The sequence below is a fragment of the Ambystoma mexicanum genome, chromosome 4p, assembly GCF_040938575.1.
Source record: "Ambystoma mexicanum isolate Mex_15411 chromosome 4p, UKY_AmexF1_1, whole genome shotgun sequence".
Taxonomy (NCBI): Eukaryota; Metazoa; Chordata; class Amphibia; order Caudata; family Ambystomatidae; genus Ambystoma; species Ambystoma mexicanum.
Window position 1 is genome coordinate 549,033,843 of NC_090927.1, and position 23,516 is coordinate 549,057,358.

The 23,516-nt window shown below is 43.3% G+C and overlaps 1 protein-coding gene across 2 annotated transcripts in view; it reads left to right on the forward strand.

Moving 5' to 3' along the window:
* The window catches only part of MYOM2 (myomesin 2), a 578,568-nt gene that overhangs the window by 50,825 nt on the left and 504,227 nt on the right, over positions 1 to 23,516 (forward strand). The gene's annotated exons all lie outside the window — the stretch shown is intronic.

The window sequence follows — 23,516 nt, forward strand, 5'->3', positions numbered from 1 at the left end:
TGCAGAACACAGAGTCTCTTCTCTTGAGGATCTGTCAAATCAAAAATTAAATAAACTTTCCTGAATGATTGCTTCTTTCACCTGCCCCATTCCACCTGTTACCTTCGATATTACTGTGATGTTCCGTACCTCTCAGGGTTTGCGGGATCTCAGAATCCCAGAACCCCTCATGCTTCAAGTTCTCTCAGATCCTCAACACCTCTCAAGTTTCAGGCAATAGCACCTGTGCAAACCTCTTTCTTGCCATTCTGGATGATGACTGACTGTGAGTCTGGTATCTTGATTTTATAGGGATCAGACCCCTATTATAATCCATTGCTTTCATAATTGCAGTAGGAATACCGAACATTGGCTGTTTTAAGTAGTGTCCCCCTAGCCAATGAGTCAGTATAGGGCCACAGGAAGCATTTTGCCCTCAAATTCTACTCCAACTTGCATAACAAATCTCCAGTGTGGATAGTAGCACACACATCCATCCGCTATGAACCGCAACATATGAACACAGTTCCTCCTTTGGATGGAGACAGACACAATTCTTGTCTAGCCTGCTCTGTGGATTTCATGGACAGCATAGCATAGTAATGTGGTGAGAATAGGGCTACTTTGTCAATTAATATATGCCCTCTATTAATGGCAGCAGTCAGGTGATTCTTCATGTTTTGGAGAAATATCTACACACATTTTCTACATGGTTTAATTTTTGTAAATGCTGGTACAGTTAAACTTATTGGGGATACAGAAGCTCTGCTCTACAATCTCACAGACGATGTTGTTGCAGTATTTTAGAAAGGATTCAGGGTTTTGTGAGGAAGGAGGATAATCTAAATGCAAGGATGAAAAGAGATTGCATCCACACGCATTGAAATAGATGACATTTGTCAATCACTAGCAGGCACGTGACAATATGTACAATATGACGTTTTTTAATACATTTACCACCACTCAAAACACTTGAAGTTGCATGGGACACTATTCAGTGCATAGAGAGCATACATCCTGCTCTAATGAGGCTGCTACAAACAGTAATTATGATCCCTAGCTGTGTAGATAACATGCCATTCCCCCTACTAAATGTTGATTGAGTATTTTAGTAACAGTATATGAACATTGTTAGAATAAGATAAGGGATGCAAATATTAATTAACATCCCTCCTGACAGGGCTTTGAAAGACAGGGTTTAACAGTAATAACTTCCGATATATACTAGCTTTATTAACATAAGTGAGAATCATGAAAGTTTGACCGAGTTTGATTTTCATGTCTTTAATTTACCTTTAAGAATTGTGGATTCTGCAGGCAGTTATACATTCATTTATTTAATAATATATGAATGCAAATGCAACCATGGATGGTAATCGTAGGAGAGCAGACGTCTTCGATTTCTATCATGGGACAAGACACAGGAGAGCTAATTGTCCAAGTCCCCTGAGCTTGAGTTAACGTGCTATAGACGGGCAGAAACATGTTACGCACTTTGTAACAGAGGCAGGAAGCAGCAGTTCCATTTTCACTTCCCTTTTCTCTGGCACCAAAAAGCACTGGCCTGTACGTCAGCATGGTATTTTATGCTGGTGTACAACCAACAGATTCTCATAAAATCCACCACATGAATCGATTTTAAATTCTGCCTGCCATGCATAAATGCAGGCATCGTCTATTCAATTTCCAAGTATGAACGGGAGGTGTAAAGGCGATTTCACAAGCATTTCCACCTCCTTTTGCAATTTGTGTTTCATATTATGACAATTGGTTGGAGGGTACATGTTTGCACCGAAGCCCAAACCCAAAAGACAATCTGGGAAATTGACATACAGGAGTACATTGGGTGCCAGTGAGGTGAATTTTCTAACAGAGATGTATACATGTAAGGTGTAAAAGCAAGGTGTTTATACTTTTACACTCCAGGGCATTTTACATTCAGTTGTATCAGTTGTAGGCAGAGAAGGGGCACACACTGAATTAACATTTCATCCGTGCATTCCTTCATCGAATTCAAAGGGCACATGCTTTTTACTTCTGCATGTTATGTTTATGCAGGCATGAAAGGAACAGATACGTGTGGAATCCAACTGTAAACGAGGCAGATTCCATATAATTCCATATTCCTTGGATTCCATCTGCAAAGAGTAATTTGCAGCCGACATTTACCCCTTTCACAAAATAGAGACTAAAAGGAGCAGTGAATGCCGGCAAAATCACTTTCACTATTTCCTTTCTATCCTTATTTTTGCACTCTTATTTGTGACAGTTGAAAATTGCATGCTTAGAGTGATGAAAACTAAACTTGACATTATTGGTATAATCCCAGAATAAAGCTTTGAGAACTTGTGGAACTAAAGTCCAGGCCACATGTTGGACTCACATTCCAGGGATGTGATTTAAGAATGGACAAACATGGAAATCCAGGAGAAACGAAAAGAGAGCATGATGGTATGGTTTGGCTAGACTCGCAACATGGGGTGTAGGAGATTTTGGCTCCTCAAGCAGCTAACTGGGAAATGCTTTATAAATCCCACTTTCTTACTTAGCCTTGCTCTGGTAGTTGCCTTGAATGGTAGGATTCGTGAGCTATGGGAAAGTATTTGTGTCTTGACCTGAATATAGAAGAAATGCTGAAAGCAGGTTCGGGAACTGGTGGAGCAAGTTGAAAAGGTGTATGTGTGTGTGTGTATTGTTTGTCATAAACTATACAAATATGGAAAAGAAACAACACATATTTCAAATTATGTTTACCTGTGTACAAGAAATCAGGCACATAACTCAAATATCGGTAAGGTTGGTTTGATAAACATTTAAAAGCAGGCATTACAAGGAGAACACAGGACCTCAATAAAAACGACACTTACACAATCCTGATCATGAGGTACGCTCTCACCCCCATGCATCATTTTGCATAGATTATGAATACTATGAAACTGCTCTGTCTGGTGAATGGATTCATAACATCATTAAGGGTTTTACACCTTCCAAGGAACTCAATACATCTTTATGACTGAGCTCTTGCATCTCCAGAACTACTTCCACCTCCTCCTGAAGATAGCAGCGCAAATATGTGCTTGTTTCCAAATTGCACCGATTTATCAACTTTTCTGCTTGAAGTCAGGTCAGACTGTACCAGAATATAATTAGGTAGCGTGTTCAAAGTTACAAAAACAGCTGCTGAAGGTGTGTTGAAGCAAGTGTGTGGGTAACATCTTGCTTCTGTTTGCCAAAGTGGAACTCCATTGTGTGTGCAAACATGTATGTAGTTTAAAACTGAGTCTCTCTAGCAATACCAGGCTGTTCCAAGGGATATAAGCCATAGTCTTCTTACATCAGTATATTTCTTCTCTTTTTCGTCTGAATTCACTTACATTTGCATTTCAAAATACTTTCTTTTGAATCTTCATTTCATCCAAGTGTATTTTTCCTTCCACCTGTCATCAACATTGTTTAGCGTAGTTGAAATTGCAATTGGAAATGGAAGGGCTAATATACACGTGGGTAGTGCTCAAGAACGAACTGAGTCATGTTATGCCTCCAAAATAAATTGTAATGTTTAAGAGAAATTAAACTTGACGTTTGAGGGAAAATAAGGATTTAATATGTTGCCTTTGACCTTTTCAAAGAACGATTGTAAGATGATGTTTTGAGTGTTTATCTATTTACTTGGGGGAGACAACATGGCAACAATTCCAATGCATGTCGTTTTTAGCAAGGAAACATGCATTGTTCCAGAAATAAAATATGATCATGAGGCAATTACACCAGGGGCGTTGCATTACTGTGTTTGGGGTGAAATGGGCAAACTGCTGCTTAGCTCAAACTCACTGGTCTTAGTTCTGGAAATGCGGACACGAACTGGAATATTTCAGGTAATGTTATTGCACTCACAGATAGTGTGGGCTGAGGGGTAGCTGAGCCACAAGATTTATGATTTCACTTTTCATTTACAAATAGAAGTTCAATAACTCATAGTTTTTTGTATATGAGATGCATGAGTGTCTGTTTTGGTCATTTTCTATTGTGATCAATGTTGTCCGCCCCAAACAGATTATAGTGTTGTTTCCCACCTCCCCAGATGGAGTTGCTAAGGAGTCTGAATTGTAAGTGACTCCAATCAAGCAATCCCACTCAGTCAGTGCCTTGTCTGGGATGCCCAAGGGAAGCCCTTATTTATGTATTTTTATGGCAAGTTATAATCTGGATGATGAACCCTTGTATAACACCCCTCTCTTAGAATCCCTCTTGACCACACTGAGCCAAGAAGTAGGCTTGTTTTGCAAATTTATAAGGTTTATTTGAAAAATTAAATATATATATATATATATATATCACACTTCTATAAATAAATTGATAATGGATAGCACACTTGTGAATATGAGCAGTAATCAGCAATAGGTAACCCTACAGTAGCACAGTTCTTGGTTACTTATGAATAGGAAAAGAAAAATAAGGTGGTAGAGAATGCCCTTATGGCTTCAAGGACAATGCAATGATGAATGAAATGCAGTACAGAAAATAACTGGATATGGCTTCAACAAAAGACAATGTAATCACTTTTCCTTGACAATTCACTCCCCCCCCTTTATGCAATATGAGGAGTTGGAAAGGAGAGCACACAGTTCTCAGGAATGCAATCAAATACAATACGAAATTCAGTTCCCCCCCAGCAAGCTTAGAGGAAAACAGGAAGAAGTTTGAAACGCAGGCCCAAAATGCTTTGAATGTGAGGACAATGAAGTGAGAAATGTGCTAAAAATGCTTTTAATTCCCTCTAGAGGTTCAGGGTGGGTGATATCTAGTTTATATTAGTCCAGGCTCACTTTAGCAATGCTCTATGAGTAACCAGCAGGTTAAAACGAATTTTAGCAAAGGAAAGCAAGAAGCTTACACGTGGCTGAAATTGTGCAAAATGTCAAATTGCGGCAAATTTAATCGCGTGCGTCGGGCGTAATTACAGAGGCACTATAAGGAGTAGGAAGTCGGTTTGTTGGAAAGCCTAGAATCTTAGCTTTAAGATGAAAGTTGAATCTCGTCCCTAGAACAAACGGTTCCGGAGATACGGACGATTTTGTGAAAGTAGTTTTTCGGATTTTAAATTTAAAAGTTCAAAATGACAGGTGACAGTTTTCAGCTTTAAAAAGGACAGAATGACACACACGATTCCTATGAGGTAGTTCTAAATAGTTTAAAATAGTTTTAATTAGATTATTTTAAACTAAGAGATTAGTCTGGCGCAGTCCTAGAGTACTCACACTATCTTTTGGACAGGAATGGCTTCGTCACCGATCGGGTCAGGATTGGATGGACTTCTGCTAGCGGTTCTTCACAGCGTTCTGGTCTCTGGTTCTGCTCTCAGCACTGCACAGTTCTGGTCTCTCTGGATCTCTGGTCTCTCTGGATCTCTGGTCTCAGGAGGTTGATGGATTTGAAGTCTGGAGTCTCCCGGCAAAGCGTCCCTCAAGAAAGTGGAAAGTGAATCTCCCTACCTGTCCTGCACTGTCTGCTTTTATGTGTTTAGAAAGTGGGTGTGTGCGTGGCATAACTGAGCCTGCCCCTCTCTACTTGTCATTGGCCCAATTCTCCCCTCTCCCATGATTGGGGGAAGGAAATGTGAGTCAGAGTGATGCTGTAGGTTTTATGGTCCAAGGATCCTTCCCCTGTCAAATAGCACACAAATCTATATTTGATCCAAACACACATTTATCTATGTACCATTTTTCTAATATTATAGGTCCAGTTAACATATTTTCTGTAGTACCAAACCATCCTATCCTTGTCTTTGTACGATGTTGTGTCCACTTTTGACAGAATTCTGCCCCTTTTCATCCAGATAACGACCTTTAAACCTTTCCAGATTTGACACAACTGTACACCCCCTTCTACACACATTCCAGTAAATTTTCATTTGTCTAGCTTAAACACAGTGTCTGCAATATCAATAAATAGCGGGGTTCTGTCTCAGAACATGGTACAGAGTCCTAACGCCTTTTAAAATGTGCATGGAAAAATCCCAAGAATAATGTTATTATTTATATAATTTTGACCAGTCCGCACTATGAGTTATCTATCTTTTTTAAAATTATGCCCTGGTCAAAAAGGGGTGTGGCTTCCCACATCACATGGTGGAATAGCTGGTCTATCCACTTCCCCCAAGCTCAGTTGGCTCTCACAGGCACTGCCCCTCCCAGTTTCTCCCAAGAGGAAGCCATTTACGACCCCCCCAATATAACATTTGCCTGAGTCCAGGACAGGGCTTTGTTCAACGTCCTGCAGTCTGCAGGTACCCCTCCCTTAATTCAATCAGAGAGGTGTGATCTCCTTTTGGTGGGGGCAGCAGGATGCAGCCAGGCTTGGGAAGAGTTGTTGAGCCTCCTGTCGGGGGTAGTTGTCAGGCAGAATTCAATTTCTTTAAGCCAAGCTTCAGCTAAATGTCCTGTTTGTTCCCAGTTTAAATCAAACTTAAAAGTTTTGCACATGCAGCTAGAATGCTGATTCTAAGTTCAAAACCATGACATTTAACAGTTGCAAACTATGTGACACTCAAAAGTAGGTCACTCATTTAATTTAAACATTTCGATTTTAGTAGTTTTAGTCCAATTTCACTTAAGCTGCTGACATCCACAGCTCAGCCAGTTTTGTTATAAACATTGTTTTGGGCTCTTCATCTTCCCAGATTTTGTGTGCACACAACACTTCATTCTGCCAGATGTCTACTGGTGTTCAGTAAGATTTTTGAATATCCTGCAATGTTTGAATCAGCACTTTGAGCTTGCATTCAGGAAAACAAAGGTGATTTTAAGGCGTTTTTGGTCTAACAACACTGTTATTTTTCCTTTGACTCCACCTTTCACCCCTGGCGCTTCCGGTCCATCATGCTGGCACTGGTGGGTGGCAGGTTAGACAAACATTTTGGTGTGCGCACAACCGCGTGGTTTTCCTGGTTCTGGGATGGAATGATGGGCGGCGACAGCTCATCCCCACATCCACCCAGTCTATTGATTTAGTTTTGTTCTGGGATAGAATGATGGCCGGCGACAGCTCATCCCCACATCTACCCCGTCTAATAATTCAACGTGGGTCAAAACCCTTGACAAACCCCCCCGCCCGACTGCACTTTGAATTTGAGTCGAGGGGGAGTCGGGTGCAAAGAATGTTTTGATCCACACGCTGGTATGTCCGCATCATCTTCTCCCAATTCTGTAGATGGCACAGTTCTGCATCTTTTCCTCCATCCGATTGGATCGATCGGTTCTCCTCGCTGGTCCTGATGGGAATATTGGGCGGTACCCCGGCCCCTCGGATCTTTGCTCCCGGTCCCTGGGTCGTTCTCCTTGGTCAGTCTCCATGGTTTCATCTCTCCTAGGATGATAAAGCAAAGCGGCAATACACATTCCTAGATGTTTTTCCACCACTATTAATGGTGTGGTCAACATATACATTTTATAAATCAGAAGATATGAACATATACATTTTTTTTTTAAATTAGGAGACAAGAACATATATATTCAAGAATCACATAATTTTATATGCTATATGTGGAATATTTTAGGGTTGGAACTGAATTGCTCTGGAGCGGCCCCCTCTGGGATTCCAGTGGATTCCTCCAGTTGTTGCAGAGTGTGCCTGGGATGGCAACACTTCAGCTGATTAATATGGACCTACTTATCTTCCCCTTCCACCAAATTACTTTTGGGGATGCAGATTTTGTAGGCAACAGGGGAGATCTTGTCTATAATTTCAAAGGGTCCCTTCCATGTAGGCAAAAATATTCACTGTTTGGCCTTGTTCCTTTGGAAATTGTATAGATAGACCCGGTCTCCCACATCATATTCCTTCCTGGTGGTTTTCAAATCATAGTGCGTTTTCATACTCTCAGCTGATCTTTCTAGATTCCGCTGAGCATAGGCAAAAGCATGTTGGAGGTGTTTCCTTAAATTCTCCACATACTCATGAGTTGTGGAGGCATTTATCAGTGTCTGCTCTTGGGTCCTGTAGAGCAAATGCTGGGGAAGCACCATCTTGTGCCCGGTCATCAACTCAAATGGTGACATTTTAGTTGCAGATGAAGGGGTAGATCTGATGGCCATTAGGACCAGAGGTAGTCGTATATCCCAGCTTGGCCCAGAATCTGCCACAAACTTTTTTAATATGCTCACAATTGTCCGGTTGTAGCGTTCTAATGCCCCCGAAGAAGCTGGCCTGTAAGCAATGTGTAGCTTCCTTTTGATCCCCAGTATCTCCCACATCTTCATTACTTCACTGGTGAAGTGGCTACCCCTATCTGACTCAATCCTTTGAGGTAGACCAAAACGGGCAAAGATGTGGTTAATCATCAGGGCAGCTGCTGTTTCTGCCTTGCAATTTGGGGCCGGGAGACATTCCACCCACTTGGTAAACAAGCATGTGACGGTCAACATGTACTTGTTTCCTTTAGACGAGCGAATTACAGGGCCTACGAAGTAGATTTGCACATCTGACCATAGCAGTGTCATCCCCCTCTTTTGGAGAGGTGCCCGGTGTGTGAGGGATGTTGGCTGAAATTGTGCACACACAAGACACCCCTTCAAGTATTGGTCGAGGTCCTGCCCCATGTGTGGCCAGTATGCAACCTCTCTTAAGATTTCCAGTGTTGTATGAAACCCCCTAAGACCGGTGGTGGCCGCATCATGGGCATGACTTAACATCAGGCTTCGGAATGAGGTAGGGACCACCCACTGATCATGGCCAGCTTGGGATTTCCTTACCAACAAACCGTCTTGGATTCGGAAACTTTTTGGACATTTCATCAACACTCTTAGGTCCTCTTTCACAATGTAATCGGTATTCGTCAGGGGAAGTTCTCAGGGTCCTCAATGTGTTGGTAAAACTTACCAATTATTGAATCCCCTTTCTGAGCTGTAATCAAATCGCAATCAGGGGTCTCCTTACTCCATTGTGCAGTTGAAAGATCATTGTGAGCGTTTGTCTGGGACCTAGTGATAGCAGTGACCTGGATTTCCCCCAACAGGGACTCTATTTCGATTAGGTTTTGGCCAGCTGATCAGCTAAGTAATTTCCAGATTTGTCTGGTCCCTCTACTTTGGAATGACCCTTGATCTTTTTCCAGTAGATGGTCATCCCATTCGATGTGACCAGATCATCAAAATTTTGGATTAACTTCCATGTTTCAGGGGTTTGTTATTAGCACATAACATGCCTCTGGTTTTCCAATTAACCAGGTGCTCCACGAACCCGTTCCGTACATAATCTGAATCTGTGATTATGACCAGTTCGTGGAGTTGATGTTGGACAGCAGTGAGGAGGGCCTGATGCACAGCCATCAACTCTGCCACCTGACTACTTCGGGGACCAATTTTGTATCTAGCGGAGGTTTCTGGAAACTCCTTCACCCATGCATTCCCTACGCCGGCCACCAGTTCTTTCTCCCCGTTGTTGTCAACATGGTACGAGCATCCATCCACATAGACAGTGGGCATTCCCTCACACTTGTCTTCTTCAAAGACTTTGTGTGGGGAATTAAGGTATGCTTCCATGTTGTCCTTGATTTTTAGACTTTCGTCCTCGAGACAGTTTTCTCTGGCACAATCATGCAAGTCAGCCAGACCTTGCGCGAGGGGACTCTTCTTGTTTTGGCCATATCTGACCTCCACAGGAAAGCCTTGCATTGACAGAATCCAGGAAGTAATTCGGGAATTACTCACATTTCCGGCCCGGATTCTGTCACTTTGGAGATATTGCAGAGGCTGGTGTGGAGTCTCCACTATGATGTGTTCCCCCTGGATAAACGGGCGGTAATTCTTCAATGCCCACACCGTTGCCAGGAGTGCCTTCTCACAATCGTTGAATTTTTCCTCCACAGAGGATAAAGTTTTGCTCGCATAGGAGATTACTTTATTGACCTTGTCATGTTTTTGGTATAATACTGCCGTCAAGCACGTATTGGAGAACCATGTCTCCAGGAAGAACTCCTTGTTTCTGACAGGGTAAGCTAGGCAAGGAGCTTGTGAGAGGCTTCTTTTGAGTTGTCTTACTGCCTCGGATTGTTCTGGACCACATTCCCACTTGACCCCCCCCTTCAAGAGATGAATCAGAGGTCTAGTGATCTCTGCGTAGCCTTCAATGAACTTTCTGCTGTAATTAGTCAGTCCAAGGAGGCTCCTTAGTTCCCACAGAGTTGTGGGATCTTTCAGTTTCTGAAGTGCTTCCACTTTCTTTTCCTGGGGACAGAGACCCTGAGGAGTAATCTCATGCCCCAAGAAATTAACACAGGTTCTACACCACTGTGCTTTCTGAAAGGAAAGTATTGCTCCGGCGGCCCTCAACTTTGTCTGAACATAACGGATCTCCGCTATGTGTTCTTCCGCAGATGAACTTTTGATGAGGACATCATCTACATAAGCCAGGTTACCCCTCGCACCCAGGTCGGGCATGGCCTTATGTAGGAAAATGTTGAATTCATTGCCGGAGTTGAGGTATCCGAAGGGAGTCCGGGTCCATGTGTATTGCTGGCCCCCAAAGGTAAAAGCCAGTTTGTATTGGTCCTCCCTACTGACAGGCATGGTCCAGTATCCATTGGTCAGGTCTATTGCAGTGAATACCTGTGACCCCTGAATCTGGGCCAGCCCTTGGTCAATGTAGGGTAGAGGCCATCGGGAAGTATGGACCAGTTTGTTGAGCTCCCTAAGGACGGCACAGAGTCTCCACTGGCCGTTTGGTTTCAATATTCCCAGCATCGGATTATTGAAGGTGCTGTGTACTGGACGGATTATTCCCCGGGACTCAAGGTTCTTAATTATTTCAGTAAGGGACTCCATGTATGCGAGAGGCAAGCGATATTGCTTCACAAACACTGGAGTCATGTCAGGGTCCGTGGGAATTGTTGTCGTGTGGATGTCGGTGCGACCACAGTCATATGAGTCTACCGCAAACAGATCTTGGAAATCCAAGAAAACTTGTTTCAACTTTTGCTTCTGTTCCAGAGTCACGCAGGCATCAGCCAGGTTGACTCTCTCTTCCACCATCTGCCTGAAGCCTGGGAAGACTTCTGGTTTGGCTATCTCAGCGGCCTCCTCCAGCTGAGTGGAGAAGTCCCTGGTCAGAGTGCTGATTTGGACTGGAGGCTTCAGGTGGGAAAGGCAGCCCTCATGGACCTGGAAAATCACCTCATCCCTCCTGAAGGCACAAGTCACATCTTCCTTACCATAAGGGCAAGAAGTGTACACCAGGAAGTTCCCCCCATGCCGGGTGAAAATCCTGTCTGATGTTGTATTGTCCTCACTGTCACTGTCAAAACAGTCCTTGGGGATTGGTCCTAACAGTTCATTTCCTAAATCAATGGAGAAATGTCGGTCATCAACCGCCATTCCAATAATGGTGCCTGCGGCTAGAGTAATACTCTTTAAGTCGCTGTTATCCACCTCTATTGGAATGGTGTCATGTTCTATGTTGACTAATGGTTTTGGGTTTACCCCTAACCCTTGCTGTTGGAGAGAAGCATTATGATGAATATAAGCATCAGGGTTTTTCAATTTTTGTCCTCTTTTAACTTTCACTTCCAGGGAGAATTGTCTGGTCCTTTCTGGGATGGTGACTTCCTCTTTAAGCTGAATTTCAACTGCATAAGGTAGCAATTGAGCTGACCTAAATGCTTTTTCTTGATCATCAAAGCCCATGGGATTATCCGCTAATCGGGACCAAGCTTTGAAGTTTATTAGGTCCAAACTAATGGCAAAGCGATTGAGAATCTCACTGCCTAAGTAAAAGGCGGCAGTGACGTCTCGCACGACCCAACAATTATGGACTATGCTCTTGTTGCCAATGGAGATTTTGAGCATACACCTGCTTGGCAGGAGATGTTTGGAATTAGGTGCTTCCAGGTCCAGTTCCCATTTGTCTATCAGTTTGAATGTGGGAATGGCTGGATCTTTTGGGAGTTGGCGGAACATGGCTTTGCTGATGAAGCTCTTACCGTTGTTCACACACACTCGGGTGAGAACAGAGTCCTTCCCATCATTTAACTGAACAGGGATGAACAACCGCTCTCCAATTTGCTGAATATCAGCCAGGCACTGAGCTGATTTCACATCTTTCTGGACTATAGGAGTGGGAGTGTATGATGGTGGATTGGTAAAGAATTTCAGAGTGTTTCCTTCCAGTTTGGAATACCACCTTAAACTGGAAGGAAGGTTGATTTTCAGAAATAGAGAGGACCGCCCATCACCAGTCTGTTGTCCTACTGCTATTGCTGTCACGTCTGGAATTTGGGTGTTCTGTAAGTGAAATTCTTCTTGGTCAGATTTTTGTTCAACCATGTGGCAGGTGCCGTTTAAACTAACATGGTTGACACTCTGTTTTAATTTTATTGGTCGGCTAGTCTGGGCCCAGAGGACCTTGTTTACGCAATCTATTAGGGGTGACAACCTTCTCAGGAGGTCATTCCCTAGTAAACAAGGGGTGCCCTCTGGAGTCACTACTATGACCGGGTGTTTCATCTTGTGTCGCCCAATTTTGATGTCCAAATCTGCAGTCCCCTCGACAGGAATTTCCTTCCCATCAAAGTTCTGCAGTTGTCCAGGAAGAGAGGTGAGAGGAATACAGTAATTCTCCCACCTTCCTGCATTCAGTTCATCAAAGGCCCTTTTGGACAGAAGGATAGCTTGGGATCCAGTGTCCACCAGTGCCAAAATTGTACCCTGCCCCTGTACTTGTACCGGGGCATAGTATCTTCCCTCCTTCTCCTCAAGGGGGCACAGATAATGCACATTTGTGGACAACTGCTGGGCTAATTTTCTTGTTTTGGACATTGCTAGCGAAGAGATTTGGGCAGAATTCTGTGGAGAGCCTGGGGAATCTGAAAGAAAAAGTTGGCAACTGGAAATGGTTTCGGGTTCTGGCCCGCCCCCCCGCCCTTTTTGGAGGCAGTCATCAGGATGGGTTTGACCCATGGGATTTTGGTATTGTTGGTTCTGGGATAGAATGATGGGCGGCGACAGCTCAATCCCCACATCTACCCAGTCTGTTGATTCGGTTTTAGGTTCCCCTGGTTCCGGTTCTGGGCCGCCCCTGCCTTTTGGGAGGCAGTCACCAGGATGGGTTTGAACCAGGGGTTTTTGGTATTGTTGGTTCTGGGATGGGATGATGGGCGGCGTCAGCTCAATCCCCACATCTACCCAGTCTAGATTGGAATCTCTTGGGACCCATTTTTCCTTGGGAGGAGTTCCCCCATCTCTGAAAGAGACGATCCTTTTCCCAGGGTCTTCTGAGGATCCCTCTCCCTCAAATTGGAAGACCTGTACCTCCTCCACAAAGTGGGTCTGTTTGGGTCTGTTGTTTCTCCTACCCCCCCTCTGCTCCTTGGGAGGCAGGCTTTCAGGGGCAGGAGATTTTGTTTCCGGTTCCTGGTTTTCCAGGGGCTGTTTACAAGTTGGGAAGGAAGCTTCCTCCAAGGCTTTACACCCCTCTTCCCCTTGTGCCTCCTCCCTGGGAACCGGTGGGTTATCGGGGTGCTGCCCCCGTCATTGTTCTGGAACAACAGGCCCAGAGTTTGGGGCATTCTGCGGTGGCATGCTCATCTGAGGGTTCTGTGTAGCCCTCAGTATGTGACCCAGATCTCGTGCCATATTTTGGACCTGGCGCTCAAGTTGTGAAACCCGCTCAGGCTTATACGGGGCTCTATTTTGTCCCTTGGGCTGATCCCGGGAAGGGTAGCTATCCCTTCTCTGGTAATACCCCGGATTGGGAAGATTTGGGTACCCCTCCACCCTTGGCCTCCCCTCTCCCGGATTAGGTTGTCTGGGCTCAGGGAATTGGGGAAAGAAGGATGGATGATTTTGGGGCTGGAAATTGGGTGGATACCCGGGAAAAAAGTTCTGCCCAGGATTTGGTGAATTTCTGCCCTCCTGGGGGAAGTTAGGAGGGAAGTTCCCTGGGTCAGGTGCTTGGCTGAATCCTCCCCCTTGGGCTGGAGGAGTCCACACATAACCCAGGATGGGTCGGTTTCCCTTGTAGCAGGGACTTACATAATCAGTGGAGCGGGGGACCCCATTTGTGGGACTACCGCCTCGACTCCCTATCTGTAACTGGCCCGAGGGCCTTCTGGGCTGTGAATTATTTGGTGCAGGCAGGTTTTTAGGCCTCCCCATCTCCAAATCTAAAACGGGGGCAACCTTTACCTCCGCCACCTTGGCAGCAGCAGGGGTGCTGTTGGTTTTGAGGTTTTTCTGCGCATTACTTTTATTTTCTATGGGCTTCTGAACCTCATAGATCCAGGTAGACTGTTCAATGACCCAGTCTAGTGACCTCTTCTCGTGAAAATCTCTCACTAGCTGGGTCATGATGCATTTGGGCAAGGCATGGAAGAAAGTATTGACAAATTCTCTGCTGTCCGTGCGCAGCCTTCTGGTGGTCTGCGCAAAGGCACTCTTCAATTCTTGCACAAATTCTTGTGGGGCCTGATCCTCCCCACATTGCAAATTGTAGGCTGCCTTGCGAGCCTCTTGAGGATTTCTATGAACAGAAAAATGTTTCAAGATGGCCGCTCTATATGCAGACCATCTTGAATGGTTTTGGTCCTCCAGTCCTGCAAAGAAACTGGAGTATTCTGGGGAGAATGTCCATTTGACCTACTGGATGCAGCTACTGCTGTCCTTCAAATGGAAAGTCTTCATCATTTGCTCATAGAGCTCCAAGTGTTCCCAAACAGAATACTTGGCGTTCTTATGATAAGGCGTGATGACACTCCTGATTGCCTTAATCTGTTTTAAGGGGTCCTTAAGCAAGGACCTTTTCACCTTATTGGCCTTTTTGGTTCGGGTAACCCTGGTCCATTCATCCTCTGATTCAGAAGCACTGCTCCCAGAGGTGCCCGTCTGATTTTCCAGGTTTTCCCAGATTCTGCGAGCCTGGGAATAGCTGGCAGAATGTGGGGACCTGGTCTCCTGTGTCTTGTAACACTCAGAGGAGTCTTCAGATCCCTCCTTGCTGCCAGGATTTGATGGGTACCTCCCCCCACTGACCTAATTGGGCAGAGGTTTTCAGGATGCCCTTAATGGGCCTACTCTCCTGGGGTTCCTCACTAAATTGCACTGTGCTTGGGTGCCCATACCCGGATTCCCGCCCCTCTATTCCTGGGTGGTACTGGCCTATGAGCCCCATACTTTTGGCTGGATAGTAATCTGCCATCCCTGTGGCCCTGTGCTCATGTGCGCCAGGGGACATGGGGGTGGCAGAGTCCAGGGACTGAGAGAGATGAAGGCCTCTGGTACTAGGGCTTCTGAGGTTATGCTCAGGTGTTTCCCTTTCCCAGCGAACTTCATCTCTGTCAGCCCCTGCTCCCTGTTGCAATGCAAGAGCCTGCACTTTCAGTTCCTCAGTTAAGGCCTTACTAGACTCTATCAGTCTCTCCTGCATGGCTACCTGTTGCTGGAGCCTATCATTGTGCTGACAGAGAGCCTCATTTTCTCTCTGTGCCTCCTGATTGGTCCTGGAGTATTGGGCCAGTCTCTGCTGCAGGAGGGTTACCTCCGGAGTCCCATCCCTACTGGCCTGCTTGTTTCTTGCAAGAGCCTCCTCCATCCTCCTGGTGTGCTCTAGCAAGTCGTGATGCTCTTTTTGGAGGTCACCCAGCCCCTGGAGGGCCAGGTGATTTTCTTCAATTTTTTCTTTTAATTGGCAGACTTCCTGGCCTAAGGTGTCCCTTTCCTGACTAAGAGCCTGCATCTGTGCTGCCAGGTCGTCCCTCTGCCTTTGAAAGGCACCAGCTTTCTGGTGCTCTTCCTGAAATTCTGTCTGGGTGTCCAGATCTTTCAGAATCAGTTTATTGCTCTCCTCTTTTTCTCTATCCAATTGGCTTTGCAGGGTGGCTACCTGCTTTGTGCATGCCCTATTGAAGTCCAGTTGTTGCTCCAGCTTTTTCTGGCTCTGCAGTAAGGAGTCCAAACTGTCTTGGTGCTCCTTTTGCAAAGCCAGAATTCTGGTATCCTGGTCAGCCTTTTCCTGTTGCAGGATATACATATCCTCCTTCATTTAAATGATGTATTGTCTACTCTCGTTTTCTGACTCCTCGCTTCTGTGCAGCCTCTGCTCAGAAGAGACCAGGTCAGATTGGGCCTTCTCTAACGCGATCTGTTGCCTATTTGCCAGATCTTGGCCTTCAGCACATTTGTCCTGCATGGCTCCCATATATAGATACAAATATGCCGCTATCCTAACCATCTTGTCGTGTTCATCTTTGGCCTTAGGGGCCATATATAGTTCACTCAGGGCCACATGTAATGGACCCTGATCTCTCCATTTTTCGGACCCTGTTTCAGTGACCTGCTGCGCGATTGCCTGCAACCAGACCGTTTGGTCCTGATGAGTCCACTCACCTCTCACAAATAGCTTATGTAAGAAGTGCTCTCTAGCTATTTTGATGTCTACAAGTGTCATCATTCTGGACATTTGAGTTCCTTCCTGATTTACAGAGTTTGTATTTTATTTTGCAAAACAGACCGTTTCCTTGGAGCGTTCCTTTGAGGAGTGCTTTCACAGTGTAAAACAGCGTGGTGATCTAACTGGATATGTGTATGCGGTCAGTTGGCACACTGTATTAATCTGCACAAGTGGTAAATCTAATCCAGAATCCCCGGCTACGAGCCCCCACTCTGTAAGTGACTCCAATCAAGCAATCCCACTAAGTCAGTGCCTTGTCTGGGATGCCCAAGAGAAGCCCTTATTTATGTATTTTTATGGCAAGTTATAATCTGGATGATGAATCCTTGTATAACACCCGTCTCTTAGAATCCCCCTTGACCCCACTGAGCTAAGAAGTAGGCTTGTTTTGCAAATTTAAAAGGTTTATTTGAAAAATTAAACAATATATATATATCACACTTCTATAAATAAATTGATAATGGATAGCACACTTGTGAATATGAGCAGTAATCAGCAATAGGTCACCCTACAGTAGCACAGTTCTTGGTTACTTATGAATAGGAAAAGAAAATAAGGTGGTAGAGAATGCCCTTATGGCTTCAAGGACAATGCAATGATGAATGAAATGCAGTACAGAAAATAACTGGATATGGCTTCAACAAAAGACAATGTAATCCCTTTTCCTTGACAATTCACTCCCCCCTTTATGCAATATGAGGAGTTGGAAAGGAGAGCACACAGTTCTCAGGAGTGCAATCAAATACAATACGAAATTCAGTTCCCCCCAGCAAGCTTAGAGGAAAACAGGTAGAAGTTTGAAACACAGGCCCAAAATGCTTTGAATGTGAGGACAATGAAGTGAGAAATGTGCTTAAAATGCTTTTAATTCCCTCTAGAGTTTCAGGGTGGATGATATCTAGTTTATATTAGTTCAGGCTCACTTTAGCAATGCTCTATGAGTAACCAGCAGGTTAAAAACGAATTTTAGCAAAGGAAAGCAAGAAGCTGCTGATTTTTACACGTGGCTGAAATTGTGCAAAATGTCAAATCGCGGCAATTTAATCGCGTGCGTCGAGCGTAATTACAGAGGCACTATAAGGAGTAGGAATTCTAGGTTCGTTGGAAAGCCTAGAATCTTAGCTATAAGATGAAAGTTAAATCTCGTTCCTAGCACAAACGGTTCCGGAGATACGGATAATTTTGTGAAAGTAGTTTTTCGGATTTTAAATTTAAAAGTTCAAAGTGACAGGTGACAGTTTTCAGCTTTAAAAAGGACAGAATGACACACACGATTCCTATGAGGTAGTTCTAAATAGGTTAAAATAGTTTTAATTAGATTATTTTAAACTAAGAGATTAGTCTGGCATAGTCCTCGAGTACTCACACTATCTTTTGGACAAGAATGGCTTTGTCACCGATCGGGTCAGGATTGGATGGACTTCTGCTAGCGGTTCTTCACAGCGGTCTGGTCTCTGGTTCTGCTCTCAGCACTGCACAGTTCTGGTCTCTCTGGATCTCTGGTCCCTCTGGATCTTTGGTCTCTCTGGATCTCTGGTCTCTGGAGGTTGATGGATTTGAAGTCTGGAGTCTCCCGGCAAAGCGTCCCGCAAGAAAGTGGAAAGTGAATCTCCCTACCTGTCGTGCACTGTCTGCTTTTATGTGTTTAGAAAGTGGGTGTGTGCGTGGCATAACTGAGCCTGCCCCTCTCTACTTGTCATTGGCCCAATTCTCCCCTCTCCCATGATTGGGGGAAGGAAATGTGAGTCCGAGTGATGCTGTAGGTTTTATGGTCCGAGGATCCTTCCTCTGTCAAATTGCACACAAATCTATATTTGATCCAAACACACTTTATCTATGTACCATTTTTCTAATATTATAGGTCCAGTTAACATATTTTCTGTAGTACCAAACCATCCGATCCCTGTCTTTGTACGATTTCGTGTCCACTTTTGACAGAATTCTGCCCCTTTTCATCCAGATAACGACCTTTAAACCTTTCCAGATTTGACACAACTGTACACCCCCCTTCTACACACATTCCAGTAAATTTTCATTTGTCTAGCTTAAACACAGTGTCTGCAATATCAGTAAATAGCGGGGTTCTGCCTCAGAACATGGTACAGAGTCCTAAAGCCTTTTAAAATGTGCACGGAAAAATCCCAAGAATAATGATATTATTTATATCATTTTGATCAGTCCGCACTATGAGTTATCTATCTTTTTAAAATTATGCCCTGGTCAAAAAGGGGTGTGGCTTCCCACATCACATGGTGGAATAACTGGTTTATCCACTTCCCCCAAGCTCAGTTGGGTCTCACAGGCACTGCCCCTCCCAGTTTCTCCCAAGAGGAAGCCATTTACGACCCCCCCAATATAACATTTGCCTGATTCCAGGACAGGGCTTTGTTCAACTTCCTGCAGTCTGCAGGTACCCCTCCCTTAATTCAATCAGAGAGGTGTGATCTCCTTTTGGTGGGGGCAGCAGGATGCAGCCAGGCCTGGGAAGAGTTGTTGAGCCAGTTCAACTCCTGTCGGGGGTAGTTGTCAGGCAGAATTCAATTTCTTTAAGCCAAGCTTCAGCTAAATGTCCTGTTTGTTCCCAGTTTAAATCAAACTTACAATTTTTACACATGGAGCTAGAATGCTGATTCTAAGTTCAAAACCATGACATTTAACAGTTGCAAACTACGTGACACTCAAAAGTAGTATTTAAACAAAAGGAAGGAACATATAACAAACTACATCAAAACAGTATATACCCTCAGACAGCAATTTCTTGTAGCAACCACAAAACAAATATGGGCTGCATTATGTGTTCTCAATAATCATCAAAGGCAGTATTACCAGAAAAATATCATTTTTAATATATTAATCTCTCTTCAGCACAAGTAATACACTCAATTGTTTAAAAAAAATATACACATAACATAGTCATATACATCTTAAAATCATGCCACCTCACAGTGTAAAAAACTATATGCCCAAAATTTCATTGGCACAACACAACAATGGCAACTCCAATTTTTCTCATTCCCCATTGTGTGAACCATCTCAATTCATATAAGTTTCAGTACTTTGTGTTTCAATATAACCGGACATTCATCAGGGGCAGAGGTAATCCTGTGCTCCAGGTCGATTCTTCCTATATATACACCAGGTTGCTATCTCTTTCTTTATAAAAGTGTTGAAGAATTCAGAACTGGCTAGTTCATGGGCGTGCAGATTCTTATACTTATGCTGCGAGACTATTCGATGTTAGACCGTTTAGGACAGACATCATTTTTGGTAGTTGCTATAGCTGCCCTAGGTCAGTGAGAAAAAGAATGGCGACACCTGATATAATGACAGCAACATGCATCCGAACTGGGGTGTTGACTGTGACATTGAGTCATAAATAGTGCATTAAGAGTGGCATAGGGGCAATGTAGGGTGAAGTGCAAGTTGGAGCAAACCAGGAGTCAGTGTGGTCTTGAATCTGAAGTATTTGAATATTTAATGTGTTACTGTACAGCACTGTGTGCAGCTCGTATATATATGGAATGCATAATTTAGACCCATTTACAAAGAAATTAAAAACAACATGATATGAATGAGTGGGGAATAACTCCATAAAATCCACATTGTGTGGTTTTGGTTTGCTCGTTTCTCTTCAGCCAAATCTAGGAACTGACTTACAGACCATCATTTGAATGCACCAACAGTCTTCACTGACTATGATGGGATATCACTGTTGCGAATGTTTAGGAAATGTTTGGAACACAGAGGGCAGAGTCATTGGTAAGATGGATAGGCTGCCTTATGGTATGATACAAAAATGAAATTGAGCCATTGAAAATATTTAGGACACCAGATTACTTTCAGAATGCCTATTATTGTTACGTTAACTTAATATATGTTGAAAGTGTAATCTGATAACAGGCTCTTTGACGTGTACACATTCTGATTGTCAGTGGGTTAAATCCTTTTGGCTGGAAAGGGGTCATAGAGTGGATTGTTTGCACATTGTCAAGTTATTGACAAAATCATTTTAGGGACTCTGAATTGTAAATCCTGGTTGCAGGGGTTTTTGAGGCTACAGTTTGCTCTGCAAGTTGCAAAAATGCAAGACATCCATGATTAGCCCGAGTGCCACAAGAAGGAGGTTAGAATCAACTGGAATAGGGTGTCTGTGTCAAAACATGTCAAAGCTGTGTTACACTCTTAACCTGTGGAATCCACGGGCGATGCCAATCCAGTGAGGCAGTGTCAGAGCTGACATTGTGTTCATGACAGTAAGAAGTAACATAGCTGGGGGGAGAACTGCCTCGAGCCTGAGCTAGTGACCTACACCAGTCCACATTGGATATCATTCACCATAGCCCATGTAGAAGAGAGTCTTCACAACCCTTCTGAATTTGAGAATGTCAATTCACCTCATTGGTGTGTTAAGAGGGGAGTACGGAGGATGGAACCCTGAAAATGTTGTGTTCCTCCATATTTCTTTAAACAACTGGCCAAATGCCGAGGTAGTTTAGATTTGTTGTTGAAATCATCTTGGGGGTGTAATAGGATTAAAATATCATGGAAGGATATCATGGGTGTGTTGGTTATAAACATTATGTACCATGCACAAATGTCTTGACGTGGGCTATTTCCTTTCTCATGAGTCATATTAGATCACTCAGTGCCGTAATGCCATGGTCCAGACATTGCAGTCAAAACATCAGATAAGCAGTGCAATTTTGCCCTCTTCAGAATTTGGCCAAGTGATTTTATTGGTGGTCAGTGTTAACTATATAAGTTATCTAGTCTGAATAGGAGCGTAGGAAGAATTCAGGTGATTTTCTGTTTGGGCAAACTACTGTAATAGATGGATCTCATTATTCTGTGTAGATTGTAGGAACTGTTCTTAGAGACCATAGAATACATTGTCAAATCTAACTCCCAAGTTGAGAGCTTAATAGTTTGATGTTTTAGGATTCCCAGCCAAGTGGATGGGGAGTGGAGTTAAGTGAGCCCATCAAAAAGGCCACACATGCTTTACAATTGAGGCACAGTCAGTTCTCTTGCAGCCACATTTGGTCTACTAAGCAACAGAGAGCAGTACTGAATATACGAAATCAATGTATATGTCTTTAACTACTTATATGCCTAATATGTTAAGTAAGTTATCTGACAGAAGCTGACACTATTTTAGGTTTCCCTTCAAGCCTTTTTGAGCCTTCTTTATCTGTTTGATATTTCTTTAAAAGAGATTGAGGCATAAAACAGAGATTTTAGAGTGTAAAAATACTTTTCAAATTGAGTAGAAACGTTGTTGCTTTTGTAACGGCGGAGCATATATACGTATCTGTATTTTGGCCATGCATTGGACATGTATTGCGGTGTGCCAAGCTATGCTATGAAATGTATTTGATGTATAGATATAGCGTCTGTGTTTTATTTGGGAGGTTTCAATTATATTGTTTTAAAAGAAAACATGACCCTATAACTGCTGTCTAGAATATGGTGATTATAGTTCTGTTTTGTTTACATGTCCTGCAATTAGATGTGTATGCAATTGCATTTACTGCATTTGCATCTATGCATTCGAATTTGAATCTTTTATTTAAAAAACGAAACCCACAGAAAACCTACAGGCTGTACCACCCTTCCTTTTAATTATTTTCATACATAATTTGTACATCTTATTTCAATTGATCAGGGACAGTTAATCTCCATGCATAACAGTTGTCTGTTAAGCGTCGAGCAAATGGTTCTATGCTAAACAGACAATTCAAAAAAAGAAAAAGAAAAGCTTTAGGAAGTCAGGAGTTCTTTGAATGTGATACTTTAAACATCTTTTTCTGATTCGAATCGTCAGTTAATTTTTGGATGACCTAAAATTGAATCTTGCCAGTTTTTACATATGTAATGCTACATATATTTTCACAGTATTTCTAATGCATGTACTTCATTCCCAAACTTTGTACAGCTTATTGAGAGAAAGAATAATATGGGAAAAGGGATCTACACACTATTATATTAAATAACATTCATGAGTTTTGAGAGTGATTGGGGAATGCCAGAGACATGCATTTTGGTATAATGTGGAAAAGAAAAGCGTTGATCAAGAGTAATAAGCCTCGATATATATTTTGGAAGAGTTGGAAAAGAATGTGTGCCTATCATGATGTAAAATCCATTTGACCATTTACAAAAGTTGTCTTCAGGATACAGTTACCAGAAAGTGAAATCTTTTACATTAAGTGTTCAGCTATTGAGAAAACGTGGTTGCTTCTAGTGGTAGCTGGCAACTGATTTCTGCACTTTAAAGTTCTGATTGGTACTTACTTTAATGAAGAGGCATTTCCAAAGGTCATATTTACAGAAGTTTCCAAAAAGTCAATTCAATTTAGTCCAAGGGTGAGGATGCATATGAACAGTCAGGTGAAACGAGAAGAAGGGTACAGAGGATGAATGAATATAGCGTAGAACGTGGAAAATACAGAACAATGCGACCTGAAATGAGCGAGACCACGGACATAGATGATCACAACACTGGGACAGCTGACATCAATTAAACATATCAGAGAAAGTCTCCTGAGAGTGGTCACATGATGAGAAAAGAAGACAACTATTTCTGGGATTGACGATGTAGAATACTAGCACAGAGGACAAGGTTCACTGTCAATCCGGTTGTTTGGATTTCCATATGTACCTCACGATCCAAGCCTGCATTCCAAGCAGGCTGACAGCTGCTAGCAGCCACCTTGCTATCTTCCTCATCTATCCTTCCTTCATGTTCTCCTCCCTCCAACTCACCTGCATCCTCTCCCGCCCACCTGTTGTTTTCTATGTCAATGCTTTGGCTGTCACGCTGCTGCTGGATACCATGATGGAAAAGGAAGAGAGTCTCTGCATGGAGTCTCACCATCCATGTGCATGACTGCCATCTTGGATGAGTATTTGTTTGAAATAACCAGTTTCAGCAAGCATGTGTGTCATTGATTTAAAAAATAAATAAAATCATATTGCCACTAGCACCCCCAGTGGTGCTAATAACAATAATAACTGGGTCCAGAGGCTGTAATGGGGCAAACATTCATTTGGGCCCTGGCTGTTACTACCCAGTACAGCACAGGGACCCAGTTACTGCT